Raw genomic sequence first — 23,520 nt, 5'->3', positions numbered from 1 at the left:
CTAAAAAGAGGTCAAAGAACTTCTAATGCAAGGGGTGTGGGAGCTAAAAAGAGATCAAAGAACTTCTAATGCAAAGGGTGGGGGAGCTAAAAAGAGGTCAAAGAACTTCTAATGCAAGGGGTGTGGGAGCTAAAAAGAGGTCAAAGAACTTCTAATGCAAGGGGTGGGGGAGCTAAAAAGAGGTCAAAGAACTTCTAATGCAAGGGGTGTGGGAGCTAAAGAGGTCAAAGAACTTCTAATGCAAAGGGTGTGGGAGCTAAAAAGAGGTCAAAGAACTTCTAATGCAAGGGGTGTGGGAGCTAAAAAGAGGTCAAAGAACTTCTAATGCAAAGGGTGGGGGAGCTAAAAAGAGGTCAAAGAACTTCTAATGCAAGGGGTGTGGGAGCTAAAAAGAGGTCAAAGAACTTCTAATGCAAAGGGTGGGGGAGCTAAAAAGAGGTCAAAGAACTTCTAATGCAAGGGGTGTGGGAGCTAAAAAGAGGTCAAAGAACTTCTAATGCAAAGGGTGTGGGAGCTAAAAAGAGGTCAAAGAACTTCTAATGCAAGGGGTGTGGGAGCTAAAAAGAGGTCAAAGAACTTCTAATGCAAAGGGTGGGGGAGCTAAAAGAGGTCAAAGAACTTCTAATGCAAGGGGTGTGGGAGCTAAAAAGAGGTCAAAGAACTTCTAATGCAAGGGGTGTGGGAGCTAAAAAGAGGTCAAAGAACTTCTAATGCAAGGGGTGTGGGAGCTAAAAAGAGGTCAAAGAACTTCTAATGCAAGGGGTGTGGGAGCTAAAAAGAGGTCAAAGAACTTCTAATGCAAGGGGTGTGGAAGCTAAAAAGAGATCAAAGAACTTCTAATGCAAAGGGTGGGGGAGCTAAAAGAGGTCAAAGAACTTCTAATGCAAGGGGTGTGGGAGCTAAAAAGAGGTCAAAGAACTTCTAATGCAAGGGGTGTGGGAGCTAAAAAGAGGTCAAAGAACTTCTAATGCAAGGGGTGTGGGAGCTAAAAAGAGGTCAAAGAACTTCTAATGCAAGGGGTGTGGGAGCTAAAAAGAGGTCAAAGAACTTCTAATGCAAGGGGTGTGGGAGCTAAAAAGAGGTCAAAGAACTTCTAATGCAAGGGGTGTGAGAGCTAAAAAGAGGTCAAAGAACTTATAATACAAGGGGTGGGGGATAGATGTTGCCAGCAAGACTTTGGGGAAGGCGCGGCGGCGTCTGTGTTCTTTCTGATGCGTAAACTTAATTGAATACAAGTAAAAACAGGGCATTAAATACGTATAATAAATACTAACCTCTTCCTTATCTTGACAGCACAAATGAAATCTTACAAGTTCCAACATGTAACTAAGCGCTCCCGAAACACGAGTCAACCTTTTACTTCTGCTCGGAGGATATCCACGCAAGAAAATGTAATCATTATGAATATGGAAAGAAAGATTTGCTTATACTTCTACCTTTTGCTTCAGAGAATTACCTTGTACTTCTACCTTATGCTTACAAGGATATCCTTCATTTTTATGAATACCTCCCACTGGTAGTAACATTCCTGGCCGTAAGAAAAAATATAAGGATAGTGCCGTTAGAATCCAACGCATCGTTAACGAATATGAAAATCGATAATTGCTCGACTATGTTAGGGGTATTGCCCATAATTTGTCTTTCTGAATATTGATGGGAATATATAATGTGTTTATTCTTCTTTTTTAATAAATATTGTAAGATGTTTTTAAACCATTTTTTTTTATTACCATGTAGCCTACATGTATTAGCACTCGAATTAACACTTTTTTTAATAAATCATTATTTCATTACACTTTTTGATCTTATAGTACATAAAGTTATGTGATGAAATTACCTTGTGATGTAATGTATTGCAATGAAATTACTGCAACGAAATTACAGCGATGTAATTACTGCCTCGAGATTACATTGACCTAAAAATAGCCCAGTGAGGAAAGGAAGTAAGGAAACAAATAGACGATATGAGAAAAATTAACAATAACACATTTTAAAAGAGTAACAACATCAAAACAGATATGTCATATATAAACTATAATAATACTTATGTCAACTTGTTCAACATAAAAACATTTGCTGCAACTCTGAACACCTCACGTGCGAATGTCCCAGTCATAAGCTTCCTCTTCTTGAATAATTAGGTCGAGATTATGTCCCTGTCTGGCGATCAGCTGGACTTGGGATCGAGACCCGCTCAACACACACACACACGCGCGCGCGCGCGCACACGAGGTTAACAAACTTCGTATGATGGTCTCAGATTGTTTGAATTGTTTTATAACTGATGTTTTCGAAGTTCTAAAATAAGGTTTTTTTTTTTTTTTTTACACACGGCTTCATCTGTTGCTAACAATTACCTAACTAAGTCTATCGATATAATGTAATATCAAGAAGAAAATATAAGTGGTCCTTTGAAAGGTATACAGGTGAACTAATTCAAATGTCTTTTCCAGACAAAAAATTAAATGTTTTCGGTCTATGGTATATTGACACCTATGTCAGTTTTTTTTAGTTGATTGTTCAAAAGTTTTTTATCCTAAGTATTTCAACATGTATCTGTCAGTTTTTCAGTGAATTATGCAAATGTCTTTTGTTCTACCCTTAGCATTTTGACATCTATTGCTTACAACACCACGTTCGAAGAGAAATTTTACGCCTACAAAAAAGTAGTTTGGGTATGAAGGTTGATGAAGGTTGTCGCTAACCAAAGCTTGTATAACATAAACGTGAAATTAACCACACTAGGCGACGTGTGTTATATCTTTGTGTAATACAGTAGTAATCGATTCTTGTTAATTTTAAGCTTAAATTTCGTGCTTCATACAAATAAACAATATTAAATGGCTGGACGTTTAATAACCTCACCCATACCCCCCGCAAAAAGAAATCCTTATATCCGGGGATAAGTCCTTTTCCCTCATAAATGGATTAAATTGCAGCCGTAGTTGCATAATAATTCGATAGATGGCAGACACGGTGTGTCAACAACAGCTCGAAAATTCTGCAACAATTAATCACACGGTGCAAATTCCGGAAACTTTATCGTTTGTGCACTAAATTCAAAATAATGAGTCCCAATACTGTTTCATTAAAATCAGCACAAGTTCACTTACTTCTCATGACACAAACGGTGGAAGGGAAGATCCAAAAAACACAAAATAGGGATGAGTAAACTTAGAGTAAACTAAATGTTTTGAAACGTCCTCCAAAGCTCTCCTTCTTCTTCGCTTAAGTTCTTTATGGACTTACGGTCGGTCGAGTTGAATGATGAATCTTTCACACCCGTCACCCAGCATTTGTGCGTCAAATTATTACTATTATCAAATGATAAGCTACAACCCTAGTTGGAAAAGCAGGATGCAATGAACCCAGGGGCCCCAACAGGGAAAATAGCCCAGTGAGGAAAGGAAACAAGGATAAATAAAATATTTTAAGAAAAGTGAAATTACACTGGTTTAGTTCCCTATTGAGATGTTATAATTCATGAATGTGATTCAAAATTTGCTTTATCACATAGCTCTTCATTATTTTCAACAAGATTGCTTTTTAAGTTAATATTATTCTGCTAAAAGTGAAGTAAGCCAAACCTTCAGAAATTCGAATTATACCATTTTATAAATTCTTGTGATTTCAGAAGTTAGCTAATTATAGATTCAACACTGTAGAGGACTAGTAAAATCATTTTGGAATCACTGAAAAAAAAAAACACACACACATACACACACACACAAGAAACGCTACGAGACACAGAGCCGTTGCATAGGTATAAAAATATTTTTGTTAACATAAACGGCGTTGGTATTCGATAACCTGCGGATAAGCGCTCTTTTATTTACATTTTGGTTTCTTCATCCGGCTGTGTTTAAAAATTTAGATATAAAGTTAATTTATATGAATGTGTGATAAAATTGATATATTGTGAGTAACAGAGTCTTCAGAGGAGAAGGTAAATATGATTTATATATATTTTATCCTGATTAGTATTCACAATCTAGTACTTATAACAGACCTAGATGAGGTTAGCCCACGATATTCATAATCGACCAGGTTATGCTATTGATAGCATTTGAATATGCTAGGCTACTTGTTATAATGTCATCTGGAGAGAGTATGTATGATAGCGGCCACCTGTATGTATGATGACGGCTGAATAAGAATACGGCAGTATAAGGGGGTCGCAGGGGGCTGTTAGTCCTCCCCATTAGATAAGTAGGTTAGGCTAAGTGTGGGGGTTGAATTTAGGATAGTTTATGTCCTTCTTTTATGCACGCTGGAGGAGCTGGCCGCTGATATACAAAGGCTCCTGTCGTCTATTATAAATTTTGCGTAATCAAAACTTTTTTTCTATGGTTTTCGTCTATGTAAAGTGACATAATACGAGGCTTTGTGTTACGGCCACTACCAATTCATTATTTTTCTTGCTTTGCTCTACTGTAAGACCTATTTTCCTTTTCCTTTCACACTTGGAAACCCTGTGCTATATATGACCTATAAGATTTGTGTGCCGTCTACATTCTTGAATATTTAAGAGTATCAAATGACACATTCAGCGTTAATAGTCAAATCTACATTATCAAACCAATTTAAAGATATGAGAGTCTTCAGTTTCTTCCTGAAAGCCCAGCCTCAATATCTTCAATCCTTTGGATGCCTAGTGGGAGTTGGTTATATAGTGTTGAGGCTGTAGTAGATATCCATCTTGGCTCCAATAACTTTAGACCATTTGTATCTATTCTCGTGTCGACACAATTTATTGGCGGTACTATGTGTAGTAATATTCTTAGATATTTTGGTCATTCGGTTCTGATAACTTGATGAGTCGTTACACATATCTTAATCTCTAGTATAGCTTTAATAGGTAGCCAGTGTAATGTCAGTTCAGCAAGTTTTAAATCCATTTGTTCCAGTTGTTACCATAGTAATGTACCTGGGTATTTATTTACCCGTGCACCATTCACAGGTACCATGAGTCCACTGTAATCTAGGTAAGGTTAGCAGGGGAATTTAAGCTTTCTTTGGTTCCTAGTGATGGTACACTGATAAATACTCACTTATTCTGCACCCCTCTATAAATCAAATTAGGATGTACCTCTGCATCTACTGTATAGACTTTGGAGGGAGCACAGTGGAAACATGGGTTACAAGCGCCTCTGTCGTTTAATCTTATCAGTGCTGTCATTCATTGTTGTACATGTGCACATTCAGGTTTTTGGTACTATTTTGGTAAATTTAGATCACTCCAGGCTTGAGTTTTTATTTGCATAAGAACAATATAATTCTACATGGAAATATGTCTTGAATAAATCTATCTTTCTACCAAAAAAAAGAGTAATTTCAGAGATACTGTACATGGCCTCTTTGAGAAAAATAAGGATAGGGGATGACAATGGGACTTTGGGATTATTGGGTGGGGTAAACACAGAATGAGTTAGTATAGCCTAACCAGACCTCACCAAGGCTACGATGCCCTCCTTACTTACTTATCTAGGGAAATTCTCCGTCTGTGACTCCTCCCTGTCTCGTACTCTGACCTATGACTTCGTATAACTTTGAAAACCTTTAACAAATCCCCAATATACTAAAGCCACTCTTATTGGCATTAAATTATTCAAAATAAGAAGTTGTATGTGATAAAGAAATGTTCAACATTCTTCCTGGTTTAAACTGTAATACTTCTGTCACTTTAGTTAAGAGGTAAATGCAAGAAGGTGAACCCCCTGATGAGAAAGTATATAATATCTTAGGTCAGGTTTGACGAAATGTGCGAGTTTGATGTTTATTGGTATCGATATATGTTATAATATTTACAATTAATTTTGCTGGTAATTCATATTGATTGGTTGAATTTTGATGTCAAAGTGGATTCATATTGTAAAGTAATATCTTATGCTGACTCTGGTAGCCTTGACAAGGGTATTTTCAATACTTTTTGGGGATTGCCAAGTAAATTACCACCACACTCCCATAAGTAAAGTGCTTGATTGCTCTAAGTCACAGTTTCTTCTTGGTAGTTTGGTCTATGCGAGGCTAATAACACAAGTATGCTCCAGCTGTTGACTTGCCTGCTTTTGTGGATGTTTGGTTTGTAATTTTTGAGATTTTTATATGGATTGTCTAAAGGTTGTGATCATAACAACTGTAGGTTGAAAGAAAATTACCTATGGCTATAAAGATATTTTGATAAGTAGATCTTTTAGCCTATTGATATTGCGTTACTCTTTTTGCATGGTTAAAACGGACGTTTAAGTGAGTTAGGTTAGGTAATTTGACAGTTAAAAAGTTTTTTTTTTAAACTATACAGTATTATTTCAAGCAGAATAGGAAATAGAATATTAGACTATTTTTTATTTTATATCTCGAAATATATTTTTTATTTTGTAAATAGTAGACTATCTGCAATAACAAATCTATTGCGCAGCGCTAATGTGGAGTAGAAGTTATAATCTTTGTTCATTTACGCGAACTATGTTCCGATTTACAGAATATTTTTTTGGTTATGTTTTATCTTCTGCAGCAGCATTTATCTCTAAATTTTCTTGTAATTGTTACTAATCAGTTAGAACCAGCTATCAGGAAGGAATAAGTACTTGAATTGTAGTGATTCAAGTTAAACAAATTTGATATTTTATGAATATCGGATGCAAGAGCAAAATTTAATTCCAACTATCTGCACAGTATTATGAATGGAGATCATTGGAAAAATTCTCTCCCTGAAAGATAACGTGTGTCTGTCTATGAACTGTATGTACAGTATTATATTAAGAAATGGTAAGTACAAGGATAAATCATAACCTAACCTGACTTAGGGTACTATATTCTATCTCCGGAAGTCTTTGGCCTTTACGGAGCTGATCGTAGATTGCCTTTGCTGAAAGATGTAGTCAGAGGTTAACTACCGTAATTAAAAAACAAAGATAAGATAAATTGAAGCACATTGGACAGTAAAATTTTCAATATTTAACTTAGCCGGTGATTATAATAGCTGCAACTCTGTTGCTCGACAGAAAACTCTAAGGTAAAATTCGCCAGCGATCGCTACACAGGTTGCGGGTGTGCCCAACAGCGCCATCTGTCGTCCAGATACCCAGTACTCAATGTAATAAAGAACTCAATTTTCTCTCTGTCGTGCTCCCGACAAGACGTGCTTATTCGCTGTTGCTAAACTGGTTTTTTTTCACAACTAATTGGTGAAGTACACTATTCTAGTTTTGAGCTTTCGCTATGCAGGTGTTTTATCTTCATCTTAAATCTTGAACTCGTTTTGGATAGATTTAATTATGATGACAATGAGAGTATGGACTTTCTTTTACTTTTAAATGGCCGACCCTTCCCTTAGCGGAAGTGTGTTTAGGCTTTTAGTAATTATATCACGTTATAGATTTTCCTCTATATTTTATATCTCTCCGCCTTTATTAGGCCTCTTCGATTAACTTTCCATTTATTATAAACATATAAAAATAATTTTAATGTTTTGTTTATATAGACCTTTCCTGAGAGTAGGCGGTCCTAACTTGGAAACCGAAGTTAATCAACGTTGAGCCCTTTATATCGTAATTAGCTTTTAAAGAGCTAAGGATTTAAAACTTTTTAAATGTAATATTTTATGAAAGAATTTCTTTGATAGTCTTCGTACTGTTTTCAAAGATGAACTAACGTTTAGTTTATTTATGCTACGCAGTTGTTGACGTTCAGGACGTTCAACATGCGCTCTATCGTTACGATAAAGAGAGAGTGTATCACGGTTTCACTTTGCAGTAAGAGTAAATCGATTCTGACGTTTTGTTCATTCTTTCTTAGCTTAAATGTTTTAAATTCTATTTTAAAGGAACTTTTTATTTGAAAAACCTTTCAGTTTTTTCCTTTAGTCAAATAACATGTTTTTTTGACGAAATATAATTGGGCTCTTCTCTTAGGTGCGAAATCAAGAGAGAAAGAGAGAGAGAGATAGAGACGGAGGGAGAGAGAGGAGAGAAAACGTTCCGTTCAAGCGGGTAACGTTGTTCTCGTGTTACTCTCGTCCCTAGTCGCTGTACGGGGAGGAAGGATAAAACGTTTTAGTTTTTTATTCTCGTCCCCAGGCTATGTGCGGTGAGAGATTGAAAACGTAGTTATTTGAACTAGTGTTTAGTCTCTTTCCCAGCCACTGACTTTTTTTTTATCTTTAAATATGTTTTCTGTTTTTTGCTGGTATTAATGAGCTTGCATTATACGACTGATTTCGCAATTACTACCTTTTAATGAAGGGTAGAATTGCGTGTTTCAGGTAGAAATCAGTAAAAATTTCAGTGAAATAAGTGCAAAACAGAAAATCGAAGTGATAAAGTGATATGCGCAAAGTGTTACAGTGTTGCGTCCGAGGGTTCGTCTGTTCGTGCCTGTCGTTCACCTAGTCCGGGACCTCTTACATGCTCCCAAGCCCAGGGGAGAAGTAATGTCAAACGACTTATGGGTTCGAGAGGCCTTGACCAACGAACAGACGTTTTCCCTCTATGGTATCGGGTGTATCTTACCAAGATCTCCCCTACCATAAGACGAGAGAGACGTTGTTTCTCCTCGTCATCCGAAGGCTTTAAGCATAAGAAACCTGTCACAAGGTTTCGAAGCCCTTAAGCGAAAGTCAGTCCTTTCAGGACAGGTCCAGCGTCCTGGTTACAACCATTAGGACAGCTCTGACCCTATGCAGTCATCGGATAACTGCTCGCCGCCTAACAAAAGCGTAACACAGACTCCGAGAGTCTTTTTTTTGTAGGCAAAGTGTTGCGGTCACAGACGTTACCCTCGTCTCTTACCACAACCATTTCCGTTGATCCTTAATGGGTTGTATGGCAAGACATGCAGTATATGCTTGCCTCCCTTATGGAAGACTATTCTGCCGATTAGTCCGTTGAGTCTAGCCGTTTATCTCATCGATATCCTGGCTTTCAGCCAACCTAACGTTCCTTTGTGCTTACTGTTGACGTTGGCGTAGCTTAGTCACGTCAGTCAGGTTGTTTAGAACCACACTCGATGCGGTCTCGTGTGGTTTTTCAGCCGCATTTGGACGTTAGGCCACTTGCTGAGGCTCCTGTTGACGTTCAAGACGTTCACTAACAATTGGAGTTGACTTGTTTTGACGCTGTGCGTCAACCTCCGCATTCTAGAGTTGTTTTGACTGCTCAGTCTAGGCAGTCAAAGCAGTCTCGAGTGGACGCTGTGCGTCCTCACGCACCTGTTGTGGTTGACAGTTCAGTTGTTGACAGTTCACAGACTGTCAAGCAGTTACATGACGTTGCGTTCTGGTCCGCTACTAATGCACCAGTGAGTGTGGACTCTGCTTGTAAAGCATTGCCACCACGGTAGGTCTCTCCCTTGCTTGAGACTCAGCTTTTATCGGACAAGGTTCCTGTAGATGAGGAAGTTGCTGTTCCCCCTCCTACTGATATTCCCTTGAGGACTCTGTCAGATGGAGAGGAGCCTAAAGCTGCTTAGCCTCCTATGGACTTTAATTAAATCATGATGATTTTTTTAAGGATCTTTGTCCGGATCTTTTTGTAACTGCTGCTCCTCGTTCGCCTAAACGTCAGAGCTTACACTAGGCCTAGCTACTTCGAAGCCGTTGTTTCTAAGCTAGTGCTCTCTCGCTCTCCTAGAGAGCTTTACGTTGGCTAGGCGACTGGTTTTTCACCAGGAGGAGTTTGGGGGATACAGCCTTTGCTTTCCCTTCTTTTAAACTGGTTTATAGAGCGAGAGTCTGATATGACACGAGAGAAGTTCTCGGCTTGGGAGTTCATGCCTCTGCCCAGATAGACTTCTCAATTCTCGTAGACTCTCCCTGGCGCCTGGCCAGGAGACGCTCCAAGTTGTTTACAGGTCAACTTCACAGCTGTTTTCGAGCCTTTGAAGTTTTGCTGTACAATTATGTCACGCATAACAAGGCTTTCAGGGATGGTAAACGGTACCGCCTCAGTCGCTAACCCCGTCTGTTGCCACACCTGCTCCCGTAGACCCTAAATGGGCTTTGCTGCAAGACATGCAGTCCAAGCTTGCGTCCTTGATAGAGGACTTTAATGTGGAGAAGGTTGCTACCGAACCTTCTGGCCAACAACCTTCCAACCGGTCGGTTGTGCGCCCTGTTGATGCTGAGGTTACCTTCTTGCGTCTGCCAGTTGAGGTGGTTCCTCCACCGATGCGACCCAGTGTGGGTTGCCAGCCGCACGTTGACGTTAAGCGACGCTCGGAGGTGGTTGTTGACGTTCAGGACGTTCAACAACCAGCAGAGGTGACTTGTTTTGACGCAGTGCGTCAACCTCAGCAACCCGGTAGGGTGTTGACTGCACAACCCAGATGGTCTAGACAGTCTCGGGTTGACGCTGTGCTTCCTCGCGCACCCATGGTTGTTGACAGTTCACAGACTGTGCAGCAGTTCCATGATATTGCGTCCGGCTCCGTCACGCATCCACCAGTGCGACCGGACTCAGCGAGCCAGACGTTGCCCACTCCGTTGCCGTTTCCTCATCAGTTTTCGGATGAGGAACCCTCTGATGAGGACGTTGCTGAACAACAAGACGATCAGCCCCCAGAATAGATCAAGCCCTGCTATCCATCCAGAAGATGCTGAAGAAGGAATGCTGCTGCTCAGTCAGGCTGTGGATGAGTCTGGTAGGGACGCTGTCATCCGTGGAACAATTTGTGTCACTAGGAAGACTACACCTCCGTCCTCTTCAATACCATCTAGCTTTTCACTGGAAAAAGGACAAGACGCTAGAAGCGGTCTCGATCCCGGTTTCCGAAAAGATAAAGTCTTGTCTGACTTGGTGGAAGGACAATATCAACCTAAGAGAGGGTCTTCCCCTGGCTGTTCAGACTCCCAACCACGTTCTCTTCTCGGACGCATCGGACGTGGGCTGGGGCGTGACACTAGACGGTCGGGAATGCTCAGGACTGTGGAACTCGAGTCAGAGGAGCATGCATATCAACTGCAAGGAGCTGTTGGCAGTACATCTGGCCTTGAAAAGCTTCAAGTCTCTCCTTCGAGGCAAAGTGGTGGAAGTTAACTCGGACATCACCACGGCCTTGGCGTACATCTTCAAACAAGGAGGTACCCACTCACTGACGTTGTACGAGATCACAAGGGACCTGCTCATCTGGTCAAAAGGTCAAGACATCTCCCTAGTAACGAGGTTCATCCAAGGCGACTTGAACGTCATAGCAGATTGTCTCAGTCGGAAAGGGCAAGTAATTCCAACCGAATGGACCCTCCACAAGGATGTGTGCAAGAGACTTTGGGCCACTTGGGGTAAAACCATCCATAGATCTCTTTGCAACCTCGCTGACCAAGAGGCTTCCAATCTATTGCTCTCCACTCCCAGACCCAGCAGCAATACATATAGATGCTTTCCTCCTAGATTGGTCACATCTGGATCTCTACGCATTCCCACCGTTCAAGATTGTCAACAAGGTACTGCAGAAGTTCGCCTCTCTCGAAGGGACAAGGTTGACGTTAGTTGCTTTCCTCTGGCCCGCGAGAGAATGGTTCACCGAGATACTTCGATGGTTAGAAGACGTTCCCAGTAGTCTTCCTCTAAGGGTAGACCTTCTACGTCAGCCACACGTAAAGAAGGTACTCCAAAGCCTCCACGCTCTTCGTCTGACTGCCTTCAGACTATCGAAAGACTCTCGAGAGCTAGAGGCTTTTCGAAGGAAGCAGCCAGTGCGATTGCTAGAGCAAGGAGAGCTTCTTCCATTAGAGTCTACCAATCGAAGTGGGAAGTCTTCCGAGACTGGTGCAAGTCAGTTTCTGTATCCTCGACCAGTACCTCTGTAGCTCAAATAGCTGTTTTTCTCTTATACCTGAGAAAAGGACGATCCCTTTCAGCTCCCACTATCAAGGGCTACAGAAGCATGTTGGCATCGGTCTTCCGGCATAGAGGCTTAGATCTTTCCAAACATAAAGATCTGCAAGACCTCCTTAAGTCTTTTGGGACCACCAAGGAGCGTCGTTTGGCTACCCCTGGATGGAATTTAGACGTGGTACTAAGATTTTTCATATCAGACAGGTTGGAGCCGTTACAATCAGCCTCCCTGAAAGATCTCACTCTTAAGACTCTTTTCCTGGTATGCTTAGCCTCGGCTAAAAGAGTCAGTGAGATTCATGCCTTCAGCAAGAACATAGGATTTTCGTCAGAAAAAGCCACTTGTTCGCTACAACTTGGTTTTCTAGCCAAAAATGAGCTGCCTTCTCGGCCTTGGCCTAAATCTTTCGATATCCCCAGCTTATCGGAGATCGTAGGCAATGAACTAGAAAGAGTCTTATGCCCTGTTAGAGCTCTTAAGTTCTATTTAAAGCGTACTAAACCTTTACAAGGCCAATCTGAAGCTTTATGGTGTTCAGTTAAGAAACCATCCTTGCCTTTGTCAAAGAATGCTTGGTCATACTTTATCAGATTGTTAATACGAGAAGCTCATTCACATCTGAGTGAGGAAGACCGAACTTTGCTTAAGGTGAAGACGCACGAAGTTAGAGCTGTAACAACTTCCGTGGCCTTTAAGCAAAATATATCTCTGCAAAGTATAATGGACGCAACCTATTGGAGAAGCAAGTCGGTGTTCGCGTCATTTTACTTGAAAGATGTCCAGTCTCTTTACAAGAACTGCTACACACTGGGACCATTCGTAGCAGCGAGTGCAGTAGTGGGTGAGGGCTCAACCACTACAATTCCCTAATTCCATAACCTTCTTAATCTTTCTCTTGAAATGTTTTTATTGTTGTTTTTGGGTTGTCCGGAAGGCTAAGAAGCCTTTCGCATCCTGGTTGATTTGGCGGGTGGTCAAAGTCATTTCTTGAGGAGCGCCTAGATTAGGGGTTTTGATGAGGTCCTGTTGTATGGGTTGCAACCCTTGATACTTCAGATCCTAGGGGTCGATCAGCATCCTAAGAGGATCGCGAGGCTCCGTAAGGAAGACGTACTTAAAAAGGCAGAGTAATTGTTCAAGTCGACTTCCTTACCAGGTACCTATTTATTTTGTTTTTGTTATTTTGATAACTTCTAAAATGAAATAAAAATTCTTAGCTCATAATAATGTAAACATATTTTGCTGGTCTCTACCCACCCCCTTGGGTGTGAATCAGCTATTATAATCACCGGCTAAGTTAAATATTGAAAAATTTTATTTTTATAATAAAATAAATTTTTGAATATACTTACCCGGTGATTATAAATTAAAGGACCCTCCCTTCCTCCCCAATAGAGACACAGTGGGACGAGGAGAAAATTGAGTTCTTTGTTTACATTGAGTACTGGGTATCTGGACGACAGATGGCGCTGTTGGGCACACCCGCAACCTGTGTAGCGATCGCTGGCGAATTTTACCTTAGAGTTTTCTGTCGAGCAACAGAGTTGCAGCTATTATAATCACCGGGTAAGTATATTCAAAAATTTATTTTATTATAAAAATAACATTTTGGCTTTGGGAATCCATCATTCCAGGTGGTGGATTCCAAGTTGAAAGTTTTAAATTTCTTTGAATGAATGCAAAGGACTATGCCAGCACCATTGATTATATTTTGAAACCTTGGAAATTTGATAGGGTAGTTCTTTTAATTCTCATGATCCAAACAGACAAAAGCAATGCTTGTGAAGCAAAGAGTAGAAAAAACATCATCATCTGATAAATTTCCTCCATTCTTCTGTTTGAGCAATCCCCGTAGGGGATAGTGCAGCCAGTGCACCTCTTGTTATACACTGTAGGTATTACATAAGTTGTTTTGTAATAGCACTTCAGCACATAGGTTCACCAACATTTTAGCCATCTTGCTCTACTGCCTCTTTGAACTGATGTTTCCCCTCCAGATAAAAACTGACCTGACGGTACTACATTGGATCCATCTCCCTTACTATGGGTTGTTTTTCCTTTGCCTACACAAAACCAATTACTGTACAGTAGTCTGGCCTATTCTTTCCACATTCTCATCTTTCCTCATACACTTGACAACACTGAGACTCCCCAAAAAAATCTTGTTCACTCAAGAAGTTAACTACTGTTCTATAATTGTTCAGTGAGTACTTTCATCTTGGTAAGGGTAGAAGAGACTCTTTAGCTATGGTAAGCAGCTCATCTTAGAGAAGGACACTCCAAAATCAAACCATTGTTCTTTAGTCTTGGGTAGTGCCATAGCTTATATACCATGGTCTTCCACTGTCTTGGGTTAGTGTTCTCTTGCTTGAGGGTACACTCGGGCATGCTATTCTATCTTATTTCTCTTCCTCCTGTTTTGTTAAAGTTTTTATAGTTTATATAGGAGATATTTTAATGTTGTTATTTTTCCTTGTTTCCTTTTCTCGCTGGGATATTTTCCCAGTTGGGGCCCTTGGGCTTATAGCATCATGCTTTTCCAACTAGGGTTGTAGCTTAGCAAGTAATAATAATAATAACGGTGTTAAAACTGTTGTCTTATATTGCCACTGTGGTGTTTCCCTCCAGTTAAAAACTGTTATCTTCTATTGCCACTGTGGTATTTTCCCTCCAGTTAAAAATAGTTATCTTATATGGCCACTGTAGTGTTTCCCTCCTAGTTAAAAAGTGTTGTCTTATATTGCCACTGTAGTATTTTCCCTCCAATTAAAAACTGTTGTCTTATATTGCAACTGTATTGCTTCCCTTCCAGTTAAAACTGTTGTCTTATATTGCCACGGTGGTGTTTCCCTCCACTTAAAAACTGTTATCTTATATTGCCTCTGTGGTATTTTCCCTCCAGTTAAAAATAGTTATCTTATATGGCCACTGTAGTGTTTCCCTCCTAGTTAAAAAGTGTTGTCTTATATTGCCACTGTAGTATTTTCCCTCCAATTAAAAACTGTTGTCTTATATTGCAACTGTATTGCTTCCCTTCCAGTTAAAACTGTTGTCTTATATTGCCACGGTGGTGTTTCCCTCCACTTAAGAACTGTTATCTTATATTGCCTCTGTGGTATTTTCCCTCCAGTTAAAAATAGTTATCTTATATGGCCACTGTAGTGTTTCCCTCCTAGTTAAAAAGTGTTGTCTTATATTGCCACTGTAGTATTTTCCCTCCAATTAAAAACTGTTGTCTTATATTGCAACTGTATTGCTTCCCTTCCAGTTAAAACTGTTGTCTTATATTGCCACGGTGGTGTTTCCCTCCACTTAAAAACTGTTATCTTATATTGCCTCTGTGGTATTTTCCCTCCAGTTAAAAATAGTTATCTTATATGGCCACTGTAGTGTTTCCCTCCTAGTTAAAAAGTGTTGTCTTATATTGCCACTGTAGTATTTTCCCTCCAATTAAAAACTGTTGTCTTATATTGCAACTGTATTGCTTCCCTTCCAGTTAAAACTGTTGTCTTATATTGCCACGGTGGTGTTTCCCTCCACTTAAAAACTGTTATCTTATATTGCCTCTGTGGTATTTTCCCTCCAGTTAAAAATAGTTATCTTATATGGCCACTGTAGTGTTTCCCTCCTAGTTAAAAAGTGTTGTCTTATATTGCCACTGTAGTATTTTCCCTCCAATTAAAAACTGTTGTCTTATATTGCCACTGTGGTGTTTCCCTTCCAGTTAAAACTGTTGTCTTATATTGCTACTGTGGTATTTTCCCTCCAATTAAAAACTGTTGTCTTATATTGCGACTGTGGTATTTCCCTCCAGTCAAAAACTGTTGTCTTATATTGCAACTGTGGTGTTTCCCTCCTGTTAAAAACTGTTATCTTATATTGCAACTGTGGTGTTTCCCTTCCAGTTAAAACTGTTGTCTTATATTGCTACTGTGGTGTTTCCCTTCCAGTTAAAACTGTTGTCTTATATTGCTATTATTATTATTATTATTATTACTATCCAAGCTACAACCCTAATTGGAAAAGCAAGATGCTATAAGCCCAGGGGCTCCAATAGGGAAAAATAGCCCAGTGAGGAAAGGAAATAAGGAAATAAATAACTGAAGAGAACAAATTAACAATAAATCATTCTAAAAAAAGTAATGTCAAAAGAGATATATCATATATAAACTATTAACAATGTCAACAACAAAAATGTCATATATAAACTATAAAAAGACTCATGTCCGTCTGTGGTGTTTCCCTCCAGGTAAAAACTGTTGTCTTATTTTGCCACTATGGTGTTTCCATTCAGTTAAAAACTGTTGTCTTATATTGCCACTGTGGTATTTCCCTCCAGTCAAAAACTGTTGTCTTATATTGCAACTGTGGTGTTTCCCCTCCAGTTAAAACTGTTGTCTTATATTGCCACTGTGGTATTTCCCTCCAGTCAAAAACTGTTGTCTTATATTGCAACTGTGGTGTTTCCCTTCCAGTTAAAACTGTTGTCTTATATTGCTACTGTGGTATTTCCCTCCAGTCAAAAACTGTTGTCTTATATTGCAACTGAGGTGTTTCCCCTCCAGTTAAAAACTGTTGTCTTATATTGGGACTGTGGTGGTTCGCTCCAGTTAAAAACTTTTGTCTTATATTGCCACTGTGGTATTTTCCCTCCAGTTAAAAACAGTTATCTTATATGGCCACTGTAGTGTTTCCCTCCTAGTTAAAGGGTGTTGTCTTATATTGCCACTGTAGTATTTTCCCTCCAATTAAAAAGTTTTATCTTATATTGCCACGGTGGTGTTTCCCTCCAGTTAAAAGCTGTTGTCCTTTATTTCCACTTTATTGTTTTCCTTCCAGTTAAAAACGGTTGTCATATGTTACCACTGTGGAGATTTCTCTCCAGTTAGAAACTGTTTTCTTATATTTCCACTTAAGCGTTTTCCCTCAGTTAAAAACTGTTGTCTTATATTGCCATGTGATGTTTTCCTCCAGTTCAAAAACTGTTGTCTTATAATGCCACTGTGGAGTTTCCTTCCAGTTTAAAAACTGTTGTCTTATATTGCAACTGTGGTGTTTCCCCTCCAGTTTAAAAACTGTTGTCTTATATTGCCACTAGGACGTCTCCCTCCTGTTAAAAACTCTTGTCTTATATTGCTTCTGTGGTAATTTCCCTCCAGTTAAAAACTGTTGTCTTATATTGCCACTAGGGTCTTTCCCTCCAGTTAAATACTGTTGTCTTATATTGCCACTGTTGTGTTTCCATTCAGTTAAAAACTGTTGTCTTATATTGCCACTATGGTGTTTCCATTCAGTTAAAAACTGTTGTCTTATATTGCCACTGTGGTGTTTCCTTTCAATTAAAAACTGTTGTCTTATATTACCACTGTGGTGTTTCCCTCCAGGTAAAAACTGTTGTCTTATATTACCACTGTGGCGTTTCCCTCCAGGTAAAAATTGTTGTCTTACATTGCCACTGTGGTGTTTCCCTCTAGGTAAAAACTGTTGTCTTATATTGCCACTGTGGTGTTTCCCTCCAGGTAAAAACTGTTGTCTTATATTGCCACTGTGGTGTTTCCCTCCAGGTAAAAACTGTTGTCTTATATTGCCACTATGGTGTTTCCATTCAGTTAAAAACTGTTGTCTTATATTGCCACTGTGGTGTTTCCCTCCAGGTAAAAACTGTTGTCTTATATTGCCACTAGGGTCTTTCCCTCCAGTTAAAAACTGTTGTCTTATATTGCCACTGTTGTGTTTCCATTCAGTTAAAAACTGTTGTCTTATATTGCCACTGTGGTGTTTCCCTCCAGGTAAAAACTGTTGTCTTATATTGCCACTAGGGTCTTTCCCTCCAGTTAAAAACTGTTGTCTTATATTACCACTGTGGCGTTTCCCTCCAGGTAAAAACTGTTGTCTTACATTGCCACTGTGGTGTTTCCCTCCAGGTAAAAACTGTTGTCTTATATTGCCACTGTGGTGTTTCCCTCCAGTTAAAAACTGTTGTCTTATATTGCCACTGTGGTGTTTCCCTCCAGGTAAAAACTGTTGCCTTATATTGCCACTGTGGTGTTTCCCTCCAGGTAAAAACTGTTGTCTTATTTTGCCACTATAGTGTTTCCATTCAGTTAAAAACTGTTGTCTTATATTGCCACTGTGGTGTTTCCCTCCAGGTAAAAACTGTTGTCTTATATTGCCACTAGGGTCTTTCCCTCCATTTAAAAACTGTTGTCTCATATTGCCACTGTGGTGTTTCCATTCAGTTAAAAACTGTTGTCTTATTTTGCCACTGTGGTGTTTCCCTCCAGGTAAAAACTGTTGTCTTATATTGCCACTGTGGTGTTTCCCTCCAGGTAAAAACTGTTGTCTTATATTGCCACTATGGTGTTTCCATTCAGTTAAAAACTGTTGTCTTATATTGCCACTGTGGTGTTTCCCTCCAGGTAAAAACTGTTGTCTTATATTGCCACTGTGGTGTTTCCCTCCAGGTAAAAACTGTTGTCTTATATTGCCACTATGGTGTTTCCATTCAGTTAAAAACTGTTGTCTTATATTGCCACTGTGGTGTTTCCCTCCAGGTAAAAACTGTTGTCTTATATTGCCACTGGTGTTTCCCTCCAGGTAAAAACTGTTGTCTTATATTGCCACTGTGGTGTTTCCCTCCAGGTAAAAACTGTTGTCTTATATTGCCACTATGGTGTTTCCATTCAGTTAAAAACTGTTGTCTTATATTGCCACTGTGGTGTTTCCCTCCAGGTAAAAACTGTTGTCTTATATTGCCACTAGGGTCTTTCCCTCCAGTTAAAAACTGTTGTCTTATATTGCCACTGTGGTGTTTCCCTCCAGGTAAAAACTGTTGTCTTATATTGCCACTGTGGTGTTTCCCTCCAGGTAAAAACTGTTGTCTTATATTGCCACTAGGGTCTTTCCCTCCAGTTAAAAACTGTTGTCTTATATTGCCACTGTGGTGTTTCCCTCCAGGTAAAAACTGTTGTCTTACATTGCCACTGTGGTGTTTCCCTCCAGGTAAAAACTGTTGTCTTATATTGCCACTAGGGTCTTTCCCTCCAGGTAAAAACTGTTGTCTTACATTGCCACTGTGGTGTTTCCCTCCAGGTAAAAACTGTTGTCTTACATTGCCACTGTAGTGTTTCCCTCCAGGTAAAAACTGTTGTCTTACATTGCCACTGTGGTGTTTCCCTCCAGGTAAAAACTGTTGTCTTATATTGCCACTCTGGTGTTTCCCACCAGGTAAAAACTGTTGTTTTACATTGCCACTGTGGTGTTTCCCTCCAGGTAAAAACTGTTGTCTTACATTGCCACTGTGGTGTTTCCCTCCAGGTAAAAACTGTTGTCTTACATTGCCACTGTGGTGTTTCCCTCCAGGTAAAAACTGTTGTCTTACATTGCCACTGTGGTGTTTCCCTCCAGGTAAAAACTGTTGTCTTACATTGCCACTGTGGTGTTTCCCTCCAGGTAAAAACTGTTGTCTTACATTGCCACTGTGGTGTTTCCCTCCAGTTAAAAACTGTTGTCTTACATTGCCACTGTGGTGTTTCCCTCCAGGTAAAAACTGTTGTCTTACATTGCCACTGTAGTGTTTCCCTCCAGGTAAAAACTGTTGTCTTACATTGCCACTGTGGTGTTTCCCTCCAGGTAAAAACTGTTGTCTTACATTGCCACTGTGGTGTTTCCCTCCAGGTAAAAACTGTTGTCTTATATTGCCACTGTGGTCTTTCCCTCCAGGTAAAAACTGTTGTCTTATATTGTCACTGTGGTGTTTCCCTCCAGGTAAAAACTGTTGTCTTACATTGCCACTGTGGTGTTTCCCTCCAGGTAAAAACTGTTGTCTTATATTGCCACTAGGGTCTTTCCCTCCAGTTAAAAACTGTTGTCTTACATTGCCACTGTGGTGTTTCCCTCCAGGTAAAAACTGTTGTCTTACATTGCCACTGTGGTGTTTCCCTCCAGGTAAAAACTGTTGTCTTATATTGCCACTGTGGTGTTTCCCTCCAGGTAAAAACTGTTGTCTTACATTGCCACTGTGGTGTTTCCCTCCAGGTAAAAACTGTTGTCTTATATTGCCACTAGGGTCTTTCCCTCCAGGTAAAAACTGTTGTCTTATATTGCCACTGTGGTGTTTCCCTCCAGGTAAAAACTGTTGTCTTACATTGCCACTGTGGTGTTTCCCTCCAGGTAAAAACTGTTGTCTTATATTGCCACTAGGGTCTTTCCCTCCAGGTAAAAACTGTTGTCTTATATTGCCACTGTGGTGTTTCCCTCCAGGTAAAAACTGTTGTCTTACATTGCCACTGTGGTGTTTCCCTCCAGGTAAAAACTGTTGTCTTATATTGCCACTAGGGTCTTTCCCTCCAGTTAAAAACTGTTGTCTTACATTGCCACTGTGGTGTTTCCCTCCAGGTAAAAACTGTTGTCTTACATTGCCACTGTGGTGTTTCCCTCCAGGTAAAAACTGTTGTCTTACATTGCCACTGTGGTGTTTCCCTCCAGTTAAAAACTGTTGTCTTACATTGCCACTGTGGTGTTTCCCTCCAGGTAAAAACTGTTGTCTTACATTGCCACTGTGGTGTTTCCCTCCTGGTAAAAACTGTTGTCTTATATTGCCACTGTGGTGTTTCCCTCCTGGTAAAAACTGTTGTCTTATATTGCCACTGTGGTGTTTCCCTCCAGGTAAAAACTGTTGTCTTACATTGCCACTGTGGTGTTTCCCTCCAGGTAAAAACTGTTGTCTTATATTGCCACTAGGGTTTTTCCCTCCAGGTAAAAACTGTTGTCTTATATTGCCACTGTGGTGTTTCCCTCCAGGTAAAAACTGTTGTCTTACATTGCCACTGTGGTGTTTCCCTCCAGGTAAAAACTGTTGTCTTATATTGCCACTAGGGTCTTTCCCTCCAGGTAAAAACTGTTGTCTTATATTGCCACTGTGGTGTTTCCCTCCAGGTAAAAACTGTTGTCTTACATTGCCACTGTGGTGTTTCCCTCCAGGTAAAAACTGTTGTCTTATATTGCCACTAGGGTCTTTCCCTCCAGTTAAAAACTGTTGTCTTATATTGCCACTGTGGTGTTTCCCTCCAGGTAAAAACTGTTGTCTTACATTGCCACTGTGGTGTTTCCCGCCAGGTAAAAACTGTTGTCTTACATTGCCACTGTGGTGTTTCCCTCCAGTTAAAAACTGTTGTCTTACATTGCCACTGTGGTGTTTCCCTCCAGGTAAAAACTGTTGTCTTACATTGCCACTGTGGTGTTTCCCTCCTGGTAAAAACTGTTGTCTTATATTGCCACTGTGGTGTTTCCCTCCTGGTAAAAACTGTTGTCTTACATTGCCACTGTGGTGTTTCCCTCCTGGTAAAAACTGTTGTCTTATATTGCCACTGTGGTGTTTCCCTCCTGGTAAAAACTGTTGTCTTATATTGCCACTGTGGTGTTTCCCTCCAGGTAAAAACTGTTGTCTTACATTGCCACTGTGGTGTTTCCCTCCAGGTAAAAACTGTTGTCTTATATTGCCACTGTGGTGTTTCCCTCCTGGTAAAAACTGTTTTCTTATATTGCCACTGTGGAGTTTCCCTCCAGGTAAAAACTGTTGTCTTATATTGCCACTATGGTGTTTCCATTCAGTTAAAAACTGTTGTCTTATATTGCCACTGTGGTGTTTCCCTCCAGGTAAAAACTGTTGTCTTACATTGCCACTGTGGTGTTCCCCTCCAGGTAAAAACTGTTGTCTTATATTGCCACTGTGGTGTTTCCCTCCTGGTAAAAACTGTTGTCTTACATTGCCACTGTGGTGTTTCCCTCCTGGTAAAAACTGTTGTCTTATATTGCCACTGTGGTGTTTCCCTCCTGGTAAAAACTGTTGTCTTACATTGCCACTGTGGTGTTTCCCTCCTGGTAAAAACTGTTGTCTTATATTGCCACTGTGGTGTTTCCCTCCAGGTAAAAACTGTTGTCTTATATTGCCACTGTGGTGTTTCCCTCCAGTTAAAAACTGTTGTCTTATATTGCCACTGTGGTGTTTCCCTCCAGGTAAAAACTGTTGTCTTACATTGCCACTGTGGTGTTTCCCTCCAGGTAAAAACTGTTGTCTTATATTGCCACTAGGGTCTTTCCCTCCAGGTAAAAACTGTTGTCTTATATTGCCACTGTGGTGTTTCCCTCCAGGTAAAAACTGTTGTCTTACATTGCCACTGTGGTGTTTCCCTAAAGGTAAAAACTGTTGTCTTATATTGCCACTAGGGTCTTTCCCTCCAGGTAAAAACTGTTGTCTTATATTGCCACTGTGGTGTTTCCCTCCAGGTAAAAACTGTTGTCTTACATTGCCACTGTGGTGTTTCCCTCCAGGTAAAAACTGTTGTCTTATATTGCCACTAGGGTCTTTCCCTCCAGTTAAAAACTGTTGTCTTACATTGCCACTGTGGTGTTTCCCTCCAGGTAAAAACTGTTGTCTTACATTGCCACTGTGGTGTTTCCCTCCAGGTAAAAACTGTTGTCTTACATTGCCACTGTGGTGTTTCCCTCCAGTTAAAAACTGTTGTCTTACATTGCCACTGTGGTGTTTCCCTCCAGGTAAAAACTGTTGTCTTACATTGCCACTGTGGTCTTTCCCTCCAGTTAAAAACTGTTGTCTTACATTGCCACTGTGGTGTTTCCCTCCAGGTAAAAACTGTTGTCTTATATTGCCACTAGGGTCTTTCCCTCCAGGTAAAAACTGTTGTCTTATATTGCCACTGTGGTGTTTCCCTCCAGGTAAAAACTGTTGTCTTACATTGCCACTGTGGTGTTTCCCTCCAGGTAAAAGCTGTTGTCTTATATTGCCACTAGGGTCTTTCCCTCCAGGTAAAAACTGTTGTCTTATATTGCCACTGTGGTGTTTCCCTCCATGTAAAAACTGTTGTCTTACATTGCCACTGTGGTGTTTCCCTCCAGGTAAAAACTGTTGTCTTATATTGCCACTGTGGTGTTTCCCTCCAGGTAAAAACTGTTGTCTTACATTGCCACTGTGGTGTTTTCCTCCAGGTAAAAACTGTTGTCTTATATTGCCACTGTGGTGTTTCCCTCCAGTTAAAAACTGTTGTCTTACATTGCCACTGTGGTGTTTCCCTCCAGGTAAAAACTGTTGTCTTACATTGCCACTGTGGTCTTTCCCTCCAGTTAAAAACTGTTGTCTTACATTGCCACTGTGGTGTTTCCCTCCAGGTAAAAACTGTTGTCTTACATTGCCACTGTAGTGTTTCCCTCCAGGTAAAAACTGTTGTCTTACATTGCCACTGTGGTGTTTCCCTCCAGGTAAAAACTGTTGTCTTACATTGCCACTGTGGTGTTTCCCTCCAGGTAAAAACTGTTGTCTTATATTGCCACTAGGGTCTTTCCCTCCAGGTAAAAACTGTTGTCTTATATTGTCGTTGTGGTGTTTCCCTCCAGGTAAAAACTGTTGTCTTACATTGCCACTGTGGTGTTTCCCTCCAGGTAAAAACTGTTGTCTTATATTGCCACTAGGGTCTTTCCCTCCAGTTAAAAACTGTTGTCTTACATTGCCACTGTGGTGTTTCCCTCCAGGTAAAAACTGTTGTCTTACATTGCCACTGTGGTGTTTCCCTCCAGGTAAAAACTGTTGGTTTATATTGCCACTGTGGTGTTTCCCTCCAGGTAAAAACTGTTGTCTTACATTGCCACTGTGGTGTTTCCCTCCAGGTAAAA

The 23,520-nt window shown here is 40.3% G+C and overlaps 1 protein-coding gene across 1 annotated transcript in view; it reads left to right on the top strand.

Annotated features, from left to right (window-relative positions):
- Positions 1–3,790: 3,790 nt before the first annotated feature.
- The window catches only part of tko (technical knockout), a 74,019-nt gene continuing 54,289 nt past the window's right edge, over positions 3,791–23,520 (top strand). The window contains exon 1 of the mRNA XM_068353427.1: positions 3,791–3,946. The gene's annotated coding sequence lies outside the window, so the exon portion shown is untranslated. The remainder of the gene's footprint in view (positions 3,947–23,520) is intronic.

This window comes from Palaemon carinicauda, chromosome 29, assembly GCF_036898095.1.
Source record: "Palaemon carinicauda isolate YSFRI2023 chromosome 29, ASM3689809v2, whole genome shotgun sequence".
NCBI classification, from domain to species: Eukaryota; Metazoa; Arthropoda; class Malacostraca; order Decapoda; family Palaemonidae; genus Palaemon; species Palaemon carinicauda.
This window is presented reverse-complemented; position numbering and strand designations above follow the sequence as displayed.